The following is a 21874-nucleotide window of genomic DNA, read 5'->3' as shown; positions in this document are numbered from 1 at the left end:
CACAGATTTGAGTGGATGTCCAAGGCTCCTTCAGAGCTGTAACCAAGCTAATAGCAAGAAGAGTATCTTTGTGATCACAGAGATGCTAATAGACTTATGGGTATTTCTGTGATCAGAGAGATAATAGCAGCGAGGGAAGACATATCTGTGTTGGAAGACAGCTGTCTGTGCAATTAGTGAATCTCTGTTAACCACAGTTCTCATTGATCAGTAATGCTTTACATACACTATACAATTATCTATCCAATCTGGCTGGTTGGAATGAAAATCTGGTAATGTATGGGAGCAAATGACATTCAACCATTTGCTCAAAAACACTGGAAAACAGACAAAAATGGTCGTTCAGACAAATTGGTTAAAACACACAAATTTAGCCAATTTGAACAATTGTTTTTTGTCCATTTTCCAGTGTTTAAAACCATATGATCGATTGTCATTTGCTCCCATACATTACAAGGTTTTCATTCCAACTAGCCAGATTGGACAGATATCTGACAGAAAATTGTACAGTGGATGCCCAGTATAACAATAGACATAACAGCCCAACCCACTGCTATACAGCCTGGAAGCATAAGGGACCAAATGGCATCCAGAACCCTATGTATTACTTTTGTAGAATATACCTGTTGCATGCTACATGATCATTCTCATAGACATTTATTTGGGCAATGGTAACTTGTTAGGATAAAAAAGAAGAGGTGTTATTTGGCTATTCCTTTTTCTTCTGTTTATTTCCCCTTCATGTTTCCTTATCATTAATCATATCACCACACATTGCCTAAATCTGTAGAGCAGTGTTTCATAACCTTGTTCCTCAAGGTACATTCCAGGTTTAGTGATATCCATGCTTGAACACAGATGGTTAAATCAAACAACTAAGGTACTAATTAAGACACCTGTGCTCAATTATGGCTATCCTTAAAATCTGGACTGTTAAGCTGGCCACACACTAGACCAACTTACATTCAACCATCCAACCAGTTGGCAGGTTGGATGAAAGGTGGTCTAGTGTGTGGCCAGCTTTAGTGTGCCTTGAGGACCATGGTTGAGAACCCCTGCTGTTGAGTGACAATGTATTGTATCTTTTTGTGAATGGGGCTTTAATCAATCACAGTGCTTGTTTTCCAGGTCTCCCCACTGATCACAAGTGAAATAATTATCTCCACCTGTGGATCTTTTAAAATGTGTCAGTGAGTAATGAAAACACCTGTGCACCTGCTGGGCGACCTGCAAAACGTGACCGGTTTGGGGTCCTGAGGACCGAGTTTGAGAACCACTGCCCTAATTCATTCCACAAATATTGTATCGGTATACTGTATAGCAATATATTTACAGCAAATGGTATTAAATGATATACAATTTTATAATAAAATAATGTTAGCTGGAATCGATTTGGTACTGAACATATGGGGGAGAGGGAGAGGGAGGGAGAGAGAGAATTTACTATACATATAATTAAGCATGACTAAACCTATTCAAATTTCTATTACTTGATTGTGCTTTCAATTTCAGGATTATACACCAAATCTGCCACATTTTCAACACTGCCCCTCCTCAGACTCATTAAATTTGTATTTCAGGTTGCCTTCTTTCGCTGGGTCATAATTGGAACACATTTGAGTATCAGGCCAATTAGTATGATGACACCCAGGATACAGAGTAGATTTTTCCTATGTTCGTCACCATTTCTTGTGCCCACTCTTCTAACCCAGAGAACCACTTGAGTGGGTTCAACCAGGTGACCCATCCAGTTAATTCCTTGCCCACTGCCGCTAAAAAGAGGTTGTGCTTCCTCCTAAATTCCCACTTCAGCTGCAGTATTTCATTCATTTTCTGCTCAATCACCTCCTTCGGATCATCTGTACTATTGGTGATGTAGGTGCAGCATTTTACTCCATACTGAGTATCAAGGTTATACAGTACCCACCTGTTACAGCCGTGACATAGTTCAAAACCATCCTGTGTTGCACAAGCTCCTTCTTGTAGGCTTGCAACTCCCTACCAGTTAACCTGAAGGTGTCATCACACATCTCAGTGATATTATTAATCAAATTCGCCAACGCTTAGATGTACCTATAATTTATAACTCCTCTGGCCATATGGGTCATATCTAAGGCGATGAGGAATTGAAACCCGGTGGATTCCTGCATCAAATTTGAGGCTAAGGTGTCTCCCCTGTCTATGAGGTGTCTTTTATAAATGTGTTCATAATGAGTATGGGTATAAGGAGGGGGAGAGTTGTAGTGAATGTCTCTCATTTTATCATGTGTAAGGGTCATAATTTCTGGTAGTACCCTTCCGAGATAGCATAAACCTTCAGAGTTCGGAGAGAGCCACTTGTACGCTTTCTTTCCACATATGGAATACACATCATGTGGGAGAACATAAGGAACAGAATGCATCATTATCATTGAACACATTATTCTGACAAATAATCCTATCCCCATCCCCCCATTTGACTGGTACACGTTTCCGGTTGTATAATATTTGCACAGTACCCTAGTGATACTCTGTCAACCTTTACTTTGTCGTATCTACGTGTGCACCTATACCAGAAGTAACTCCCACTTGCAATAATTCTGCGTACAAGTTCAGAATTGATAGGCTTATTATCAGCTCTGTGTGAATAGGTCATTGTCTGATTGTTCCAGATCACCTCTCAATTTTCTGGTTTTCTGAAATTGGTGAGATTTAAACATATCAGGGATCTATTTACATGGTACTTGCGGAGCTTAAGTCTAGGGGGTCTAGATATATTACATTTCTTGTCCACCGGTCTCCCCCCATGTAATTCAAGTACCTCTGCTAACTTTAATGGATATGGCACTAATCCCAAATTACTCTGTCCTCGAGGTACTTGTGAGCACACCCAACACTCTGGTTTAGAATCTTACCCACTAATGAGTGGTAATCACTCAAAGGGTGTCTGTCAAATTCGACATTACTACTTGACTGACATCTTTGGATGCACTCATCCTCAAGTATGGTTTTGCAGTACTTACAGATACAGTATTCCTCAGACAATAGCCCATCACACTGTCTCTGAACTCTGACTACTAGACCTCTTACTTATTCCGGCTTTGATCAAAGTGATAGACCGATACTGGGCTGGGATTCTACTAAGTTCTTGTCCTCTCCATCAGAACCACCTCCAGACCCATACTTGACTTCTTGGGGCCTCTCACAAAAACAAAATGTCCTGATCAAAATAAAAGTACAAAGGGAAAACAGGAACAAAACAATTCTTGATTGAAGACACTCCATCTTGAAATAACAGTCCTCCAATAACGCTCTGATACACTCAAGTACAGTTCAACAGTGCTACATGTCAGTCCTCCCGGAACAGGTTTTCAAGCGATATTCGTGTGGATTCACCTTTTTCTACTTCACGAGTTCTCTTCGGGTAAGCGACCTTCTTGCAATGAGAGTAGTGGACCCAAGTCTCTCTCGGCTACTTTCAGTAATGTCGTGCTGGTCAACAAAACTTGGTATGGTCCTTCCCACCTGTCTATTAGGCAACCTGAGCGTAGAAAATTTAGAATCATAGCATAGTCCCCTGGTTCGATATCATGACAGTTGGTGTTTGGTAGATCAAGGAATAGCCAGCTTCAAGCTTCTTTGCTGATTTCTAAACTGCTGGTTCATCCTGACAAGGTATTGTACTGTCACTTCACTGTTACACTTCAAATCGTCCTGGGGATCTATCATTACATGTGGCTGTCATCCAAAAAGGATTTTGAAGGGTGATAGGTTAAGGGAGTGGTTCTGATGCTATACAATACTAGTGGCAGTGCCTCTGGCCACAATAATCTTGTTTCAGTCATCACCTTGCTCAATTTGTTCTTAATAGTGCTGTTCATTCTCCCCACCTTCGCACTGGCTTGGGGTCGGTAGGGAGTATAAAGTTTACTATTAATGTCCATAAGCTTACACATGACGAAAGACTTCACCTTGTTCTCATCTTCCACCCTTTGTGCATTACAAGGCACAAAAACTATAAGGTATTTTTAGCAGTCATACAAGATCAACACTAAACTGTTCTACTTTATACTTCTACACAGGCCCAATACAAAAGGTAGTTTAAACTGTTAATAGATGGTTATATGTCATCATGCAGAAAGCGTTAACATTTACTTCAGTTCTGTGGAAACAAAACCATAATATGTTATCATTTTTGAAAAGGCATATAACAAACATGTTTTTCTCTGGCGTAAAGTTGGGAAAAGAAACCTTGATCATATAAAGGAAAAACAAATATATATATATATATATATATATATATATATATATATATATATATTAGGGGTGTGCACCGGCCACTTTTCGTGTTTTGGTTTTGGATCCGGATCTTTCTTCGTGTTTTGGATCTGGATTGGTTTTGCCAAAACCACCCTTCCGTGTTTTGGGTTCTGGGTTTTGTGTTTTGGATCTGTATTTTTTTTAAAAAAAGCATAAAAACAGCTAAAATCACAGAATTTGTTGGTTTCTCTGCTCCTATGCTATTATTAACCTCAATAACCTTAATTTCCACTCATTTCCAGTCTATTCTGAACACCTCACACCACACAATAGTGTTTTTATGTCCAAAAGGTTGCACCGAGGTAGCTGGATGACTATGCTAAGCGACACGAGAGGGCGGCACAAACACGTGACCCATCTAGGAGTGACACTGCAGTGGCAGACAGGATGGCAGTTAGAAAAACTAGGCCCCTAACTGTACATAATGCTAAGAAAAAAAAGAAGTGCAAGATGGAATTGTCCTTGGGCCCTCCCACCCACCCTTATGTTGTATGAACAGGACATGCACACTTTAACAAATCAATCATTCCAGCGCCAGGGTCTGCCACACAACTGTGGCTGAAATGATTGGATCGTTTGGGCCCCCACAAAACAAGCTGGCAATTAATGTGTCCCTGCACAAACTGGCTCTACGGAGGCAAGATGTCATCCTCATCCTCCACCGATTCCTCACCCTCTTCAGTGTGTACATCCTCATCCTCACAAAGTATTAACTCGTCCCCACTTGAATCCACCACCACAGGTCCCTCTGTACCTTCTGGAGGCTGGTCTCCCTGGAAGAGCTGATAATTCATTTTGATGAACATCATCTTCTCCACATTCTGTGGAAGCAACCTCCTACGCCTTTCGCTGACAAGGTTCCCGGCTGCACTAAACACTCTTTCGGAGTACACACTGGAGGGGGGGCAACTCAGGTAAAATAGAGCCAGCTTGTACAGGGGCCTCCAAATTGCCTCTTTTTCCTGCCAGTACAGGTATGGACTGTCTGACATGCCTACTTGGATGCTGTCACCGATGTAATCCTCCACCATTCTGTCAATGGTGACAGTATCATATGCTGTGACAGTAGACATGTCAGAAATTGTTGCCAGGTCCTTCAGTCCGGACCAGATGTCCAAACTTGGTCCTGCCTGCCCTGCATCACTGCCAGCGGGTTGCTTAGGATACCTAAGTTTTTTCCTGGCAGCCCCAGTTGCGGGAGAACATGAAGAAGGAGCCGTTGACGTGTCACGTTCCGCTTCAGCTGACAGTGTGTTCACCAGCAGGTCTTTGCACCTCTGCAGGCTTGTGTCGGCCGGAAAGAGAGACACCACATAGGATTTAAACCTAGGATCAAGCACGGTGGCCAAAATGTAGTGGTCTGATTTCAACAGATTGACCACCCTGGAATCCTGGCAAAGCGAATGAAGGGCTTCATCCACAAGTCCCACATGCCGAGCGGAATCGCTCCGTCTTAGCTCCTCCTTCACTTTCTCCAGCTGCTTCTGCAATAGCCTGATGAGGGGAATGACCTGACTCAAGCTGGCTGTGTCTGAACTGACTTCACGTGTGGCAAGTTCGAAGGGTTGGAGAACCTTGCACAACACGGAAATCATTCTCCACTGCGCTTGAGTCAGGTGCATACCCCCTCCTTTGCCTATGTCATAGGTGGATGTATAGGCTTGTATGGCCTTTTGCTGCTCCTCCATCCTCTGAAGCATATAGAGGGTTGAGTTCCACCGCGTCACAACCTCTTGCTTCAGGTGATGGCGGGGCAGGTTCAAGAGTGTTTGCTGGCGCTCCAGTCTTCGGCACGCAGTCGCTGAATGGCGAAAGTGGCCAGAAATTTTTCAGGCCACCCAAAGCGTCTCCTGCACGCCCCTGTCGCTTTTCAGAAAATTCTGCACCACCAAGTTTATTGTGTGAGCAAAACATGGGACGTGCTGGAATTTGCCCAGATGTAATGCCCGCACAATATTGGTGGCGTTGTCAGATATCACAAATCCCCAGGAGAGTCTAAGTGGGGTAAGCCACTGGGCGATGATTTCCCTCAGTTTCTCTAAGAGGTTGTCGGCGGTGTGCCTCTTACTGAAACCGGTGATACACAGCGTAGCCTGCCTTGTAACGAGCTGGCGTTTCTGAGATGCTGCTACTGGTGACGCTGCTGCTGTTGCTGCGTAAGGTGATACATCTACCCAGTGGGCTGTCACAGTCATATAGTCCTTAGTCTGCCCTGTTCCACTTGTCCACATGTCCGTGGTTAAGTGGACATTGTGTACAACGGCATTTTTCAGGACACTGAGGACACTTTTTCTGACGTTTCTGTACAGTCTCGGTATCGCCTGCCTAGTGAAGTGGAATCTAGACGGGATTTGGAACCGGGGACACACTACCTCCATCAGTTGTCTAATTCCCACTGCACTAATGGCGGATACCGGACGCACGTCTAACACCAACATAGCAGTCAAGGCCTCAGTTATACGTTTTGCTTCAGGATGACTGCTGTCATACTTCATCCTCCTCGCTAAGGACTGTTGGAGGGTCAATTGTTTAGTAAAAGTAGTGGTGTTCCTACTTCCTCTCTGGGATGATGAACGACTCCCAGCAGCAGCAACAGCAGCAGCAGCGGCAGCATTAGGCGTAGCAATGCAGGATCCTCCAGAGGAATCCCGGATAGGAGAGTCAGTCATGCCAGTGACATGGCCTGCAGGACTACTTCCGATCCTGACTAAGGAGGAAATTGACGAGGAGGGAGTTGACGGTGTGGTTTGCAGGCGCTTGGATACAACTGCTTACGGTCTTAGCCAAAGTTTCTGAACTTGACAGTAACTTTTTATGAACGCGCTGCAGGTGCCGTATAAGGGAGGATGTTCCTAAGTGGTTGACGTCCCTACCCCTACTTATTTCACCTTTACATATGGTACATATGGCAAGACAGTTGTTGTCCGGATTTGGATAGAAATATTGCCAGACCAAAGAGGTGGAATGTTTGGTCTTCTGCCCAGGCATGACCGTGATGGGCTTTTTCATCCCACGGACAACAACTGTCTCCCCCGGAGCCTGATTTAAACAAACCACATCACCATCAGAATCCTCCTCGCCAACTTCCTCCTCAGCGCCAGCTACACCAGTATCCTCATCCTGTTGTACTTCTACAGTGACATCTTCAATTTGCATATCAGCAAGTGGACTGTGGGTGCTCCTTTCAGCACTTGCAGGGGGCGTGCAAATGGTGGAAAGAGCCACCTCTTCCCGTCCAGTGCTGGGAAGGTCAGGCATCGCAACCACCACCACACTTGGACTCTCCTTGGGGATTTGTGATATCTTCTTAGAAAGCACAGTTCTTCGCTGTGCTTTTGCCAGCTTAACTCTTTTGATTTTTTTAGTGGGAGGAGGCCTTCCATCGTCATGTGAAGCTGAACCACTAGTCATGAACATACTAGGGATCGACCTTAGCCGTTCCTTGCCACTCCGTGTCGTAAGTGGCATATTGGCAAATTTACGTTTCTCTTCAGCTGATTTAAATGTTTTTTTCAAGGTCATTTTCCTGAACTTTGCCATTTGGGATTGTATGTGCCCTCTACTATGACATTGGGCATCGGCCTTGGAAGACGACGTTGATGGCATGTTATCGTCTATGTCATGACTAGTGGCAGCAGCTTCAGCACTAGGAGGAAGTGGTTCTTGATCTTTCTCTATTTTATTTTTATCGGAGAAAGTTTGGTCCTCCATTTATGTTATATCGATTTGATATATACGTGCGGCTAAACACAGAAAATATTTTTTTTTTTGGTTTGGACTGGAGTGTACTTTCGGGGGTTACAGCACCCTTAACGGTCAAGCCAGCTGGCCCTTTACTTATGACACAGGCGCACGCTTGGCACTACTTTGTTGATGCACGTGCGGCTACTGCGCACACAATTCACAAACACAGAAAATAATTTTTTTTTAGCACTTGGGGGGAGCACCCCTGATGGACAGAGCACCCCCTGGACAACACTACAGCACCCCTTTAGGACTGGGACACTGCACAGGACTTTGGAGTGGACACAGCCCCTATGGAGAACTGACTGCACAACACAGTCCAGCCAGCCCCTATGGACTTTGAAGTAGTGGACACAGCCCCTATTAACAACAGCAGCACAGCACAACACAGCCAGCCCCTATGGACTTTGAAGTAGTGGACAACAGCAGCACTACACTACACTACACTACACAGCCCTAACTCCCACCCTCCCTCTTCACTGTCCACAGCCGAGTGAGAAAATGGCGCCGACGCGGGTACATTATATAGGATCCAAAACCCGCGAGACTCGGAAGGCGGGATGATGACGTTTTGCCTCGATTTCAGATCCGAGTCAGGCGGGAAAAGTCGAGCCTGACTCGGATCGGGGGGGTTCGGATTTCAGAAATCCGAACCCGCTCACCCCTAATATATATATATATATATATATATATATCTCTATCTCTCTATATATCTGTCTATCGCTTAGGTTTATAGCGCTCCATGGAGGCTTTTAAATACATCTTAACTACAGGTACCTTTTTAAAACACCTTAAACTTAACTCATGTAGTAACGTAAATAGTGTATGGACATCAAACATATACATATAATATATCTGGGTTCAACAATCTTAAACAAAAGTTTTAGAGACAAATGATGTGATAGGGGTATGATTCTAGTATCTGGCTACATTTCTATATTATTATCATGTGTTATAAATGTAACTCAACAACTCCTTGGATTGCTTTAATCAAGCCACTAATTGCTGACAATAATCACAAATTAATTGGTCAGGTATATGGTCAATAACTATATGTCAATTAGTTAGAGAATGCAAAATGTTAACAAACCCTGGTTGTATTATAGTCTGAGTGGGCCCTTGAAATGTCACATTATTAACTGTTGTTTCTTTAACAATTGAATTAAGTAAATCTGTTTTCCCTTGGGATTTCAAATCCTCCCAAGAGAGTCCGTGAGCATGACCTATTATTTCAATGAATGCATAACAGGCAGGTAAACGTGGAGTGGGAGATTAATGAAACGGTGAATGTAGTTCTGATATAAATACAGGTTTTGGCATACCTTGTGTACAATTTCCTTGCATAGTACCTATCCCTACAGCGTGTAACGGATGGACAAAGCTAGGCTTATTTTCCATTGACTTAGTTACGTTTGACACATATCTAATATTTGCAAGTGTTTCTTTGTATACTTATTTACTATATCCAGTATCTGATTATCAAGGCATTTAATAACTAGTGGGTCAAAACTGCCCATGTCAGGGAATTAATGTTCACTGTCTTGTGTGATGTCACACCATTCATTCACAAATTTGACACAATCAGCCCCATACCGAGCAAACCCGTATCAAATTTCTGTCCCTACAGGACATCTGGAACCTGTTGTTTCTATCTCTATTTACAATACAATAACAAAACCTTTTTTTATCTCTAATTGCCTCACTCGGCATCTATCAGATAATATATATCAACAACGACCCCCCCCCCCGATTGCCTACTTCTGTGGTCTATCAGGTAAAGTATTTCTGCGCATCCGCAGAACACTTATTCAATGCTCATTTAAGCATACCACTTTAAAATTTAGTAGTATAATACTTGCATATAAACCATCACACAGAGAACATTGAAGGAGTTTCCCTTATCATGTAATATAGCAATATGAATAAAACAGAAATGCTTTTGAGAAGTCAGATAGCGAACGTTGGTACCAGTTTATAAAAGGGTTGGTGACAGTTTTTTTTCCTCTTTCTTTTAATTCTACTAATATCATATCCTTGAAGCAAATATTCTATTTTTATCATTTAATAACAGGTCATAATTAATAACTAATTATAAACCATTTAATAACCTACTTGCAAGTTTACCCAAGATTACTGTATATACCTTTAAATCATCTGGATAATTCATTCAAGAATGAGTACGCACAGGTATGAAATAAAGTAAAGGAAAGTGTATTTCAATAACAATTTCTTATTCAATAATATTCACATATACAGTATGTAAAACAATATTATCACATTTCCAATATTTCAATATGTTTCAACAATATGTGTGTGTATGAGGATTGTAAAAGGGTAGAAATATTTCTTCATGCATTTAGAGCAAATCCGAGACTTATTGATACATTGTGGAATACAATCTATCTGAAGAAAATACTTATGCGGAAAGGAAGAGAGAAAGAGATAGAAAGAGAGTCTTGTGTGTGTGGGTGCTATGGGGTATGTGAGAGATTGAAGATTACATGGTACATGAATTACATAACAAATATATATTCATGGACATAAACACCATATAAGGGATGATACATATCTACCCTCTGTTCCTCTGGCCTCCTTCTTCCCTATATGTGTTATTTTGTAGTGGTCGTGTGTGTGTGTTTTGCAGAGCCTGGATACTTACTGTCATTAGCCTCTCTGCCCTTTCTTCCTTGTGCTTACTTATGTTTTTATCATGTTGTAAGGCGGATTCCCTAAGGGCATCTACAGTTATACCCCTCCAATTGGGCAGTGAGGTTTGTACCCTTGTTTTCAAAGATTCTTTAAGTCCATCCATTAGTACTGAGATGGCCACTTCCCAGTGATGTATATCATCTTTTATGTCGGCTACCCAAGTATATTTAGCCATTTCTTGTAATGCCCTTGTAAAATAATCTATTGCGGTCTTATTATCTTTTTGTTTTATAGTAAAGATTTTCTTCCAGTCCACTGCAACTGGGAAGTATGTGGCCAGTTGGATTGTTATTTGCCGTACATTACTTTGGTTGTCTGCGTCAGATAAAGATTTGTCCTCTTCTAGTCGACAATCTTCAATAAATTTTTGGATGTCAATACTGGTAGGAAGACAAGCTCTCAGCACTATCTGACAATCTTTATTAGTAGGCTCATGAGCATTACCCAAGTCCTTGATACATTTTTTGCAACCTGTCAAATCTTTTCTGGGGTCTGGAAAATCTGTGATAATGGACCGCAATTCGGACCTAGTCCAAGGGCAATACATGTCTACATTTGTAACAGGAATTACCCCATGCCTGTCCGCTTTCCCACTGGGAACTGCTATTGTGCGAACAGGGTATATTCCTGCTACTTCACTATTTTCCAAATTAATTCCGGGCCTTACCGTCTCGGTACTATGGATGGCACCATACTTACCTGTTTCACTGGTACCAGCCACTTCTCCTGCATCTGCTACAGCCTCTTATTTATTTTAGGAATATTGCCTTTCTTGGATGCTGAGTTCATGAGAAATGGCCAAGACCAGGGTAGGGTCATCATCTCTTCCTGAATAAATACATTTCCAAATTAGTTAGTACAGGGTATATGTTACAGTTATTTTCATTTTTTTTTAGTTATACTGGTTTGTAACTCTGACCTTTCCCACATATGGTGGCGGTGGTGCACTTGCTTTCACTCTTTCTAAAGTACCAGTTTTCTGCTACTTACTCATTTCTCTTTGAATTTCCCCTTCTTGTTGCCACATGTTCAGACAATCATTATGTTTCATACTCAATATGCATGATTTTAACAGACATATTTGATCTTGTACTATATGTAATACTGTACCTCGGGATCGAAACTACCAATTTTTTGGAAATGATACTTTACCACTCTGTCATGCATACCCATTCATTAACATAAGCCATTGCATACTTACCATACTTGTTACGCATTATGTACCCTGCGGATCCTTTTGGTCCGCCCTCAACTGGAACCACAGTTGACTCGGTCATCCTACGAGTAGATTTTAACACCCATTTTGGTGGCTTTACAAAACTGCTAAATTACTTCTTTAGGATACCAGTGGGGGATTCTTTCTAAGTACTCCCACGGAACTTCTACCCATCAATATGCAACTGACCGTTCTACAACAGGCAACGCATATAGCGGGGGACCCTACCTACTTTGGTTTATTTCCACTAGAATTCCAGATGGGAAACATCACCACCCCATCCAGTGGACTTCAACCAGGACTTTTCAACCGAGAGAATCGGAGAAACTTCCTTTTTTTTACACAATTCACGCTTGCATATTATACTCTATGCGTACAATACACAAATGTGCAGTCCAGTCACAAGACACACAGGTACTTGTTATCTATGTGTCTTTTGATTACAGAGGCAGTTTAACTAGGACATGCCCCCTGCACCTGAGGTCTTCATAGGACAGCCTCACACCTGGAAATCGATTTCAAATAGGACATGTTTCCTGCACCTTTCAACATGTGGTTGCGATCCTTACACACCGCCGGAACCTGTCTTTGTTCAACGTTTTATTGCTGTACCTTTCTGGGTCAAACACTTATGCAATTCTCTTTCAACTGCTCACACACAAAAAAAAAACTATATTTTCTGTACTTCACAGAAACAGATAGCACTTTCCCAGAGGTTTTACACTTTGTTGTAAAACATTACAGTAATCCTATTCAAATCGGATAGTTATTTTGTCAATATATATATATATATATATATATATATATATATATATATATATATCTTAATTTAATGAATTAACCCGTTGCTAATAGTGCAGCAAATTTACACACTCTCATCCGTACTTGCGTTTCGCACCACTTGTGTGTCTTCGTATGCACGCACATATATCGCTGCATGCCTGTGTACGCAACTATCACATGTTAATCAAATCTAGCAATAAAACATAAACTGTATTCTTATTGCTGTTAATGATTGGTACTTTTATATGCTTTCACGTTCCACACAAGCAACGGAAGTTACCCAGGCGGACAACTTCCGCTGCATGCTATCTAAATGTTTACGTGCGAATGGAGCTTTTGTTATCTCAGGTCTGTGCAAGTATTATGTGCTTATATGCTCACACAGTTTTATAATTTAAAACATATAAACTTATCTAATTTGATTCAGACCTAAAATGAGTGCTATACTTATGGCAACAGTACAAGGACATAATTTAAACAGTGTGCGTAATTTCGCTGTGCGTAATTTCATGCAAACAGACCAAAGAAATAGCTTTTCTTTGTTGTCCCTCAATTCGCACCAGCACCTCTGAGACTATACAAGACAGACGTGGTTTAACAACATTAGATCGTTTCAAAACAAAAATTGATTTAGTGATGCATCTCCACACTTTGGACCTCATTCAGACCCGCTACTGGGTCGATGTTTAGACCCTGAGCACGCGCAGTGGCCGCACTGCGTGTGTGCAAGCCCCAGAGCGAGAGAGAAATTCACTCGCTCTAGAGTTCACTAGAAAAGGGGCGGCTGTCAATGTTGATCGACACCTCGACCCATTTTGTAGGCATGGCGGGGGGTGGTTTCACAAATGGAGGCGTTCCTTAAGGAACGCCTGCCGTTTTGTGGGCAGCCGCACTGACATCAGCAGTGATGTCAGTGGGGAGCTTCCTGCTCGATCAAAGCAGGAAGCTCCCTGGGGCTTGCGGTTGCCGAGACCCAACCTTTAGGGTCTCGTCACAAGATCCGATGGTCGTGATGGTATTGACCATCATGACTATCAACCTGGTCGGTCGCTAAAGCTGTGCGTGGGAAACCACAGCTTAGCTAGCGACCAGGAGGTCGCACTTGAAAAGTCAAGCGGCAGCCCTCATTCAGAGCGAGCGCTCGCTTCTTGCGACCGCCTCTGAATGAGGGGGTTTGTTGTTAGACCAACATCTGAGTAGCCCTGTTAGACCCCGAGTGTGAGATGGACTGGGCAGAGCCCCCATCTGTGAAATCTTATTTAAATATCTCTACGACTGTTGACGCCACGTGGACGCACTTTGCATATGGCGATACGCAAATATGGGTGCACAATGTACGCAACGTGTGATGCATACACAATACCTTCCCTTACTGTAACAACACCAGCATGCATAAATGTCGCTATCTTTGTATCAAAACACAATGTGAATTACAGTGCAATATATATATCACAGTAAAATAATCTTATGTGAAAACAAGTGAACACACACACCTGTTTCTGTGGTCCATCGCACAAAAGTAAATATTGTATTGAAAGTATATATAACATTATTATCACAAGTTATACAGTGGTACAAAATAGTTCAGGAAAAAGGTCAGAGTTACAAACCAGTATACATACATTCGCATGCGCTCCCTGTATCCAGAGTACAGTCGTCACCAGATGACTGGTAGAATACAGCTACTACTCTCTGGATCAGGGGAGCCTAATTTATACAGTTAAATTATGGGTGTGTATACTAGCAGGCTGTGTCTTCCTCCATTGCTCCAGGGGTGGGATGTTTCCAGTTCACTGGGGGTCATTGGTTGGTTCAAACGATGGGCGATGCCTAGGCTCAGGATGCTTTTACAGATGTTCACCTCTGGGTTCCCTCCGAAAACCTAGTTCAAATCAACCTTTGTTATATGCTATATTAAACATAAATCTGGCATTGCTAATATCTGCTTGACGCAATGTGCGACAATCTATTCGCAACCCCTGGATTACTGCTAACACAATTCTGTACATTATGACCCCAAACATGATGTTAATATGTGGTCCCGTCCCTGGACTATATGTATAGCGGTTTTTCTTCTCTTTAATATATTTGTACTTTGGTGTAAACCGTTTGCTGTATGTGTGACTACTATGTGTAAATTATTGGGTAGGAGGCAGGTTTGTATTGTGTGAGCCACGAAAGTCAGGATATATATAATACATTGGACATGTCACTATTAATTCTAATATAAATTTCTGATCTGTAATATATATATATATATTGAATACAAAACAAAATGCACAGATAATGGAATGCACAGGCATGCAATGTGTTATGCAATGCAGTCAGGAGCTACAATCAAAGGTCTGCATATCTTTAGCATTTTGTATGTTATCTGACCTTCTTGTTGGTTTTCTGCAGACCAGAGACAATTACAGTGCAGGGTCTATTTGATCACTAACAGATTCCCATTGTCCAAGCTAACAATTGAAGCAAACATACGGTATTTACACTCCCAATCAATCCAAGGTCTATTTTAAAAGTTTTGAATAGAACAATCTGATATTGGTTTTTTTTGTTGGGACAATGTAAACTGGGATTTTGTTAAGGTCTGGGATATAAGTGTATTTTAATATTTTTGACTTCGACACCTGTGTTGAACTAGATAATTGATATGACAGGTGTTTCACCACAGGTGTCTGCAGTCATAAATTAAGAGGGAAGTCCAGGAGCAGAGCATTTTGTACTTAATGGAATGGGTCATGTTGGAGGGTCTGTGTATGGAGTGACCAGGTACGAGTACTGCATTCACATCCACAATCCATAGAATTGCATGGTGCAAATGCAGCCAAGGGATGACGTACCGTAGTGCATGTAGCCACGGCAATTTGCCCGGTCTAATGCATGTGCATGTTTGCAGCACAAGCAGCAATGATGCAAGATGACAGATTTGTGCGCAGGACCATTTTTGCTGCTATTGGTTCTAATTCGTCAGCTGGTTTTGGTTTTGCCAAACCGCTGAGACTGGTTTTGGTTTTGGATTTTTTTCCTAAAATTGTCAATAAAGCTTAAATCACATAACTTGGTTCTTTAGGCCTGATTCAGAGCCGGACACTCTGAACGAGCGCCCGCTCTGAATCAGGGTGTTTTTTTTTTTTTTTAATTTGTAGCGGCCTCTTGGACGCTCGCATAGCTGTGGGTTACCACCCACAGCTTATGCGAGCATCCATGATGATGGTCGCGATGGTCATTATTCGGGTCCAACATCGACCCACTTGCCCAACATCGACCCGCTTGTGAGCGCTCAGCACTCGCGAGCTGGTCTGAATTAGGCCCTTTGTTCCTATAGAATTATTAACCTCAATAACATTAATTTCCAATCATTTACAGTCAATTTTGGCCACCTCACAGCTCGCAATATTGTTTTAAATATTTAATTTTGTGACTGGGTGAGAGCTGTCACACTTGCTTTCCCTTGCAAAAGATTGTTTCAGTCAGTTGTTTTTCTTAATATGCTACTCGTCTTCTTGGTCCCCTTCTTGGATGAAGATCCATCCCCAGCAGCAGGCCTTGTGCTGAAGGATTCTTTTGAGGAATCCTGGATAGGGGAGGAGTCATCTAGCCTTACCAAATTGCATACATGACTACCTCCGATTATTAGTGTGGATATTGAGTATGAAGGTGCTGGCAGTAGAGATTGCAGGTGCTGGGATCTAGTTGAACTAGTTCAACTAGCTGAAGCTAGACAGCTTGTTGTTATATTTTTAGCACCAGTTTCTAATGTTGTCAAAAAAATGTCATGAGATCATTGCAAATGACATATCAGGGAGGTGGTTCCTAGATAGCTAATGTCCCTACCTCTACTTACTGTGGTTTTACAAACATTGCAGGCGGCTTGGCAATTGTCAGGATTTGGATAAAAATAATTCCACACATAAGAGGTGCATTTGTTGGATCTACAGTATGCCAAAGCATGACAATGGCCTTCCTCTTATCATGGCCAGTAACTGCTTCCACTTATGCCTGACTTACACAAACAACATCCTCATTAGCACTGGCATCAGCTACACAAATATCCCCCTCATCCTCTTGCACTTTTTTGGTGTCATCCCCAATTCTATGTCATCAGCTATACTTCTGCTGCTCATCCCCACGTTTGCAGAGGGAGTAGAAAGGAGAGTTCAACAGTATCAGAAAGGTCAGGCTCACACATCGCATTCATGGACACACTAAGGGGTGAATTTACTAAGAATCAAGTCTGATCGAGTTTGTTTTTTTTTAAACTCGATTTGCTTCACCTAAACTTGGGTGATTTGATGCTTTTGAAACTCTCAAATTTACTAAGATGTGTGTTTAGCTGAGATCGAGTTGGCCGATGGTGAAGCAGATCGAGATATCTCCCCCAAGTAGTAAGTTTAGATAGAGATTTCTCATCCAAGTTTGCAGTGTCTTCTCTCAGCCAATCTCTCATGAACAAGCAGCCTGCATATATCAGTGAGATATGGGAAGGCTGCTTGTGTGTTATACCTGTCAAAAAAGGGTTAAATGTAAAAAAAAAAAAAAGTAGGGTCCCCCTTGAAAAAGCTTAACCAGCCTCTGGCTGCTCACCCAGTCCTGGTTCCTAAAAATTTTGGGGGAAAAATTAGTAGGGTTACCCCATATTTTAGGAACCAGCACTGGGCTGCTGATACTGTCCTGGTTTTAAAAATAGAGAGGTAATTATTGTGTAGGGGTGCCCCTATTTTTAAAACTAGCATCAGACTCAAATCCAGCCAGGGTGTAATGCCACAGTCGGAGGACCCTTTCACCGGGTCTCCCCAGCCAAAGCATTATCACCCCAAGTGGGTTAGTCCAAGGCAGGGATCTCAGGTGAGGTGGAGACCCCCCAATAAAGAGTTTTCCCCCTTTCCCAAGCACCCCAGGCTTAGGCTGAAGCCTGGGGCTCTTCCTCGCACACCCCTGGGCTGTGGGTTTGGGGGTAATAGTAGTGAAAATATTAATAAACTATTGTTTTTTACAGTGGAACTACAGGTACCAGTGTGTCTGCCCTGTGGCACTTGAGGAACTACAAGTGCCAGCAGGCGGCCGGCACCTCTACACCTGCTGTAAATAAAATAGTGAAAAAAACACAAGACACACATACACCGTAGTGAATGCAATTTTATTACATACACCTACCTCACTCACCCATACTTACATTCCGCCAGATGTTCTTACCCTTGACCAGTAGTAATCCAATGAGCGCACCTGTAAAAAAAATCCTATACTAACCTTCGTCCTTGTGCTGGTCTCCATAACATCCCATGGTTCTTGGCAAAAAAAAAAACACCAGTACCAGAACAGAAATGTATAGATATGTGTTACCACATATACCTATACAGCATAGAATGCCAGAAGATGCTACTCTTCTGGAATTCACACACCCCACCAGCCAATCAGAGGCTGTTCTACATGTAGTAGCCTCTGATTGGCTGTGACCCACGTGCTGGAGAGTGACAGGCACGTGGGTCACAGCCAATCAGGGGCCACTATATGTTGAGGTGGCAGAGTGTGTGAATTCCAGAAGAGTCTCATCTTCTGGCATTCCGCGCTGTATAGGTGTATGTTGTCACACATATATCTATACAATTCCGACATGACACCAGGTACACTAGTTTTTTTGTGTTGCCAAGACCCGGGGATTCTCTGGAAACCAGTGCAAGGACTTAGGTGAGCATAGGATTTTTTTTTAAATGTACAGCCATTGGAATTCTACTTGAAGAAGTGGACAGAACATCTGGCAGCAGGTAACTACTGTATGTGTGAGTGTGGTAGGTAGATGTATGTAATAAAATTGTACTTCCTATGGTGTGTGTGTCTTGTTGTTTTTTCACTATTTTTTTTACAGCGGGGGTACGGGTGCTGGTCGCCTGCTGGCACTTGTAGTTTCACAAGTTCCAAAGGGCAGGCACCCTGGCATCTGTAGGTCTATGGTAAAAAAAACAATACTTTCTATTTATTTTCACTACTATTACCCCCATACCCACAGCCCAGGGGTGAGGGGAAGAGCCCCAGGATGCAGCCTAAATCTGGGGTGCTTGGGAGAGGGGAAACCCCTTTATTGAGGGAGTCCCCACCTCCCCTAAGATCCAGCTTGGGCTGACCTACTTGGGGTGATAATGCTTTGGCTGGGGAGACCCAGTGAAAGGGTCCCCTGTCTGTGGCATTACACCCCTGCCAAATTTGAGTCCGGTGCTGGTTTTAAAAATAGGGGGATCCCTACACATTTTTTCCCACCTAATTTTAAAACCAGTACAGACTTGAAAAGAGAGAAATTTCACCCGAGTTTGCCTTTAGTAATTATGTAATTTATTATTGAATTTTATTTTTATTTTATATTATTGTTATATTATGTTATATTAGAAAAACCTCCAGTATTTTATATATATATATATATAGATATATATATATATATATATTGAAATATATACTGATCAATGCAATTTGTGTGAAAATAAAAGGGTTCAGTGAGAGGAAAATAAAACCCATATGAAAGTGATTACTCCTATTGAGGGTGTGAGACATGATGGACTAATGGATGTGCAGCAAAATGGAGCAATGTGGGTATATATAGGTCAGGAGGACCAGACTAAAATTACTCTTTGAAAAAGCTCCCAGAAAACGGAGCAAAACCAGTTAGACACCCCTTTTGTTCCTTTACAAGTGTGCTTGATGCCCGCAGTGGATGACAACTTACCTGGAGACATCACTATTGCTGACCGCTAGCCACAGAGGTGTGCCCCTACACAGATGCTGCATGGTGTCACCGGGAATAGCGGCTTTGTGTAAGGGGGAGATTTTAACCACCTGACTGGTGATAAGTAAACATGGTTGTACATGCAAGCCACTCATTGCCTGGGGACGTGGCATAACAAGCTGTGAGCACAAATGGCACAGGATTTTATGCACCTGTGCTAATGATCTTAAACAGGTTCAATGCACTAAGGTGAATTTTAGCCCAGGAGATCCTGTTAACCGGGCCAGCAATAACAGGACTAATGCTGGCCATACACGCTGCAATTATCGGGACGATCCGCCCGATATCAGCAGATCGCCGCGATAATTGTAGCGTGGGGGGGGGGGCGACCGAGGGTTAAATATTGCTTGGTCGGGCATGCTGGATTGTCCAGCATGCCCGCCCGATGCGATATTTACCCGGTAACTGTCGGCTGCATTGGGCAGTGTATGCCCAGCGCAGCCGACAGACGGACATTTCCTGTGTTCTTCCTACTGAAGGAACAGGGAAATGTCTCCTCCCCCGGGGGCGGAGCGCAGATGTCGGGCTATACACTGTGAGATTTCTCTCACAGTGTATGCCGCGGACATCTGCGGCTGGCAGCCAGCCAGATAAAATGCCTGTCGGTCTGACAGACATTTTATCTTAGTATGGGGGAAGAAGAAGAAAACTCTCTTGCTGGGGGCACTCGAATGTAAAGGTTATAATAAGAATAATATATAAAAAATAACTTTTATTAGATATATTTTAAAATACCAAAAACAAGTCTGAGCCTGTTACTTATTGGCATTACTGTTGGAATAACAGCTATAAATTATCACAAGCAGAACACGAACATACATAGAACATAAGACAACATATAATACAATACTTATCACAATTGTGTGAAGCTAAGTGAAATATTACAAATAGGTCTATAATTCTCTGTCTCATACAATATTGAGACCTATATAAAACATATACTAGTTCAATGACCTCATAATGTCGTCATAGCACAATGGCTAATCAGAATTACGGCAGAAGCATACAAGGAAATCTTCTAGAAAAGAATGTGATAATAACCATACAATATTCAATATAGGTTACGTGAGATATCACAGCACAATAACACTGAACAGTAATCAGAGAAATACAATGATAAGGGGGTCAGATGAAATAATAGCTGACCCTGCAAATATCAAAATGAATATAAGTAAATCACAGGTTGTAATGAGAGGCAGATCACACGTAGGTCGCCTGTGATGCCACCCAGGTACTTGTAGACAGTAAGGTTATAGGAAAAAGTAAAGCTACTCCTTTATGTGGAGTTTACAAAATAGCAGCTGCTGCATGCCATTGTATAGCCATTGAATGGCATGTGAGCGTACTATAAAGGTACTCCCAGGGTAGGGAATAAGTACAATGAGTATCTGCTGTTGGACTGCGTTAAAAAGAAGGTCCTGGTGTAAACATTGCAGGAACCTCTAATAGGCGCACCCCAATGAGAGTACTCATAGAGACAATAGTTATCGTAATGAAATAACACAGCATAGGTTTGCGATCTGTGCTGCTGCCAGTCATATACCAAAGGTAGTGGTGAGTGGTGGGAAACCCAGATCGCATATGCAGTGATAGGAAGAAAGAGTATGAGTGTAGCTGCACTATGGCTAATACAGGACAAGTGGAGCTCTGTTGCCCTAAAGGTATTGCAGGGTCACAAACTTGTCTCTGTTGAATAAAGCCACTCAGTGCGCTAAAGAAAGTATAGTATGAAAAGTACCTGAGCGCTCACCTCCAGGGAGCCGGTGTATGGTGTGAGAGATCTGCCGCTATAAGAGCCTGTCAGTATGCTGCCATGACGAATCCCACCTGTACACAGCTGGATTCGCGGGTCTGAGACGTGCGTTTCACTGTCGCTTCCTAAGTCAGAGGCTCTTCTAGTGGCAGATTTTCTATACTACACACCGGCTCCCTGGAGGTGAGCGCTCAGGTACTTTTCATACTACACTTTCTTTAGCGCACTGAGTGGCTTTATTCAACAGAGACAAGTTTGTGACCCTGCAATACCTTTAGGGCAACAGAGCTCCACTTGTCCTGTATTAGCCATAGTGCAGCTACACTCATACTCTTTCTTCCTATCACTGCATATGCGATCTGGGTTTCCCACCACTCACCACTACCTTTGGTATATGACTGGCAGCAGCACAGATCGCAAACCTATGCTGTGTTATTTCATTACGATAACTATTGTCTCTATGAGTACTCTCATTGGGGTGCGCCTATTAGAGGTTCCTGCAATGTTTACACCAGGACCTTCTTTTTAACGCAGTCCAACAGCAGATACTCATTGTACTTATTCCCTACCCTGGGAGTACCTTTATAGTACGCTC

The 21874-nt window shown here is 42.4% G+C and overlaps 1 pseudogene; it reads right to left on the bottom strand.

The window, feature by feature from the left end:
- Positions 1 to 1486: 1486 nt before the first annotated feature.
- Positions 1487 to 12029, bottom strand: LOC148526582 (uncharacterized; annotated as a pseudogene).
- Between the last annotated feature and the right edge of the window lie 9845 nt (positions 12030 to 21874).

This window comes from Taudactylus pleione, unplaced genomic scaffold, assembly GCF_031769625.1.
Source record: "Taudactylus pleione unplaced genomic scaffold, aTauple2 ptg000095l, whole genome shotgun sequence".
NCBI classification, from domain to species: domain Eukaryota; kingdom Metazoa; phylum Chordata; class Amphibia; order Anura; family Myobatrachidae; genus Taudactylus; species Taudactylus pleione.
The sequence above is the reverse complement of the archived record's forward strand: the minus strand, read 5'-3'. Positions and strand labels throughout refer to the sequence as shown.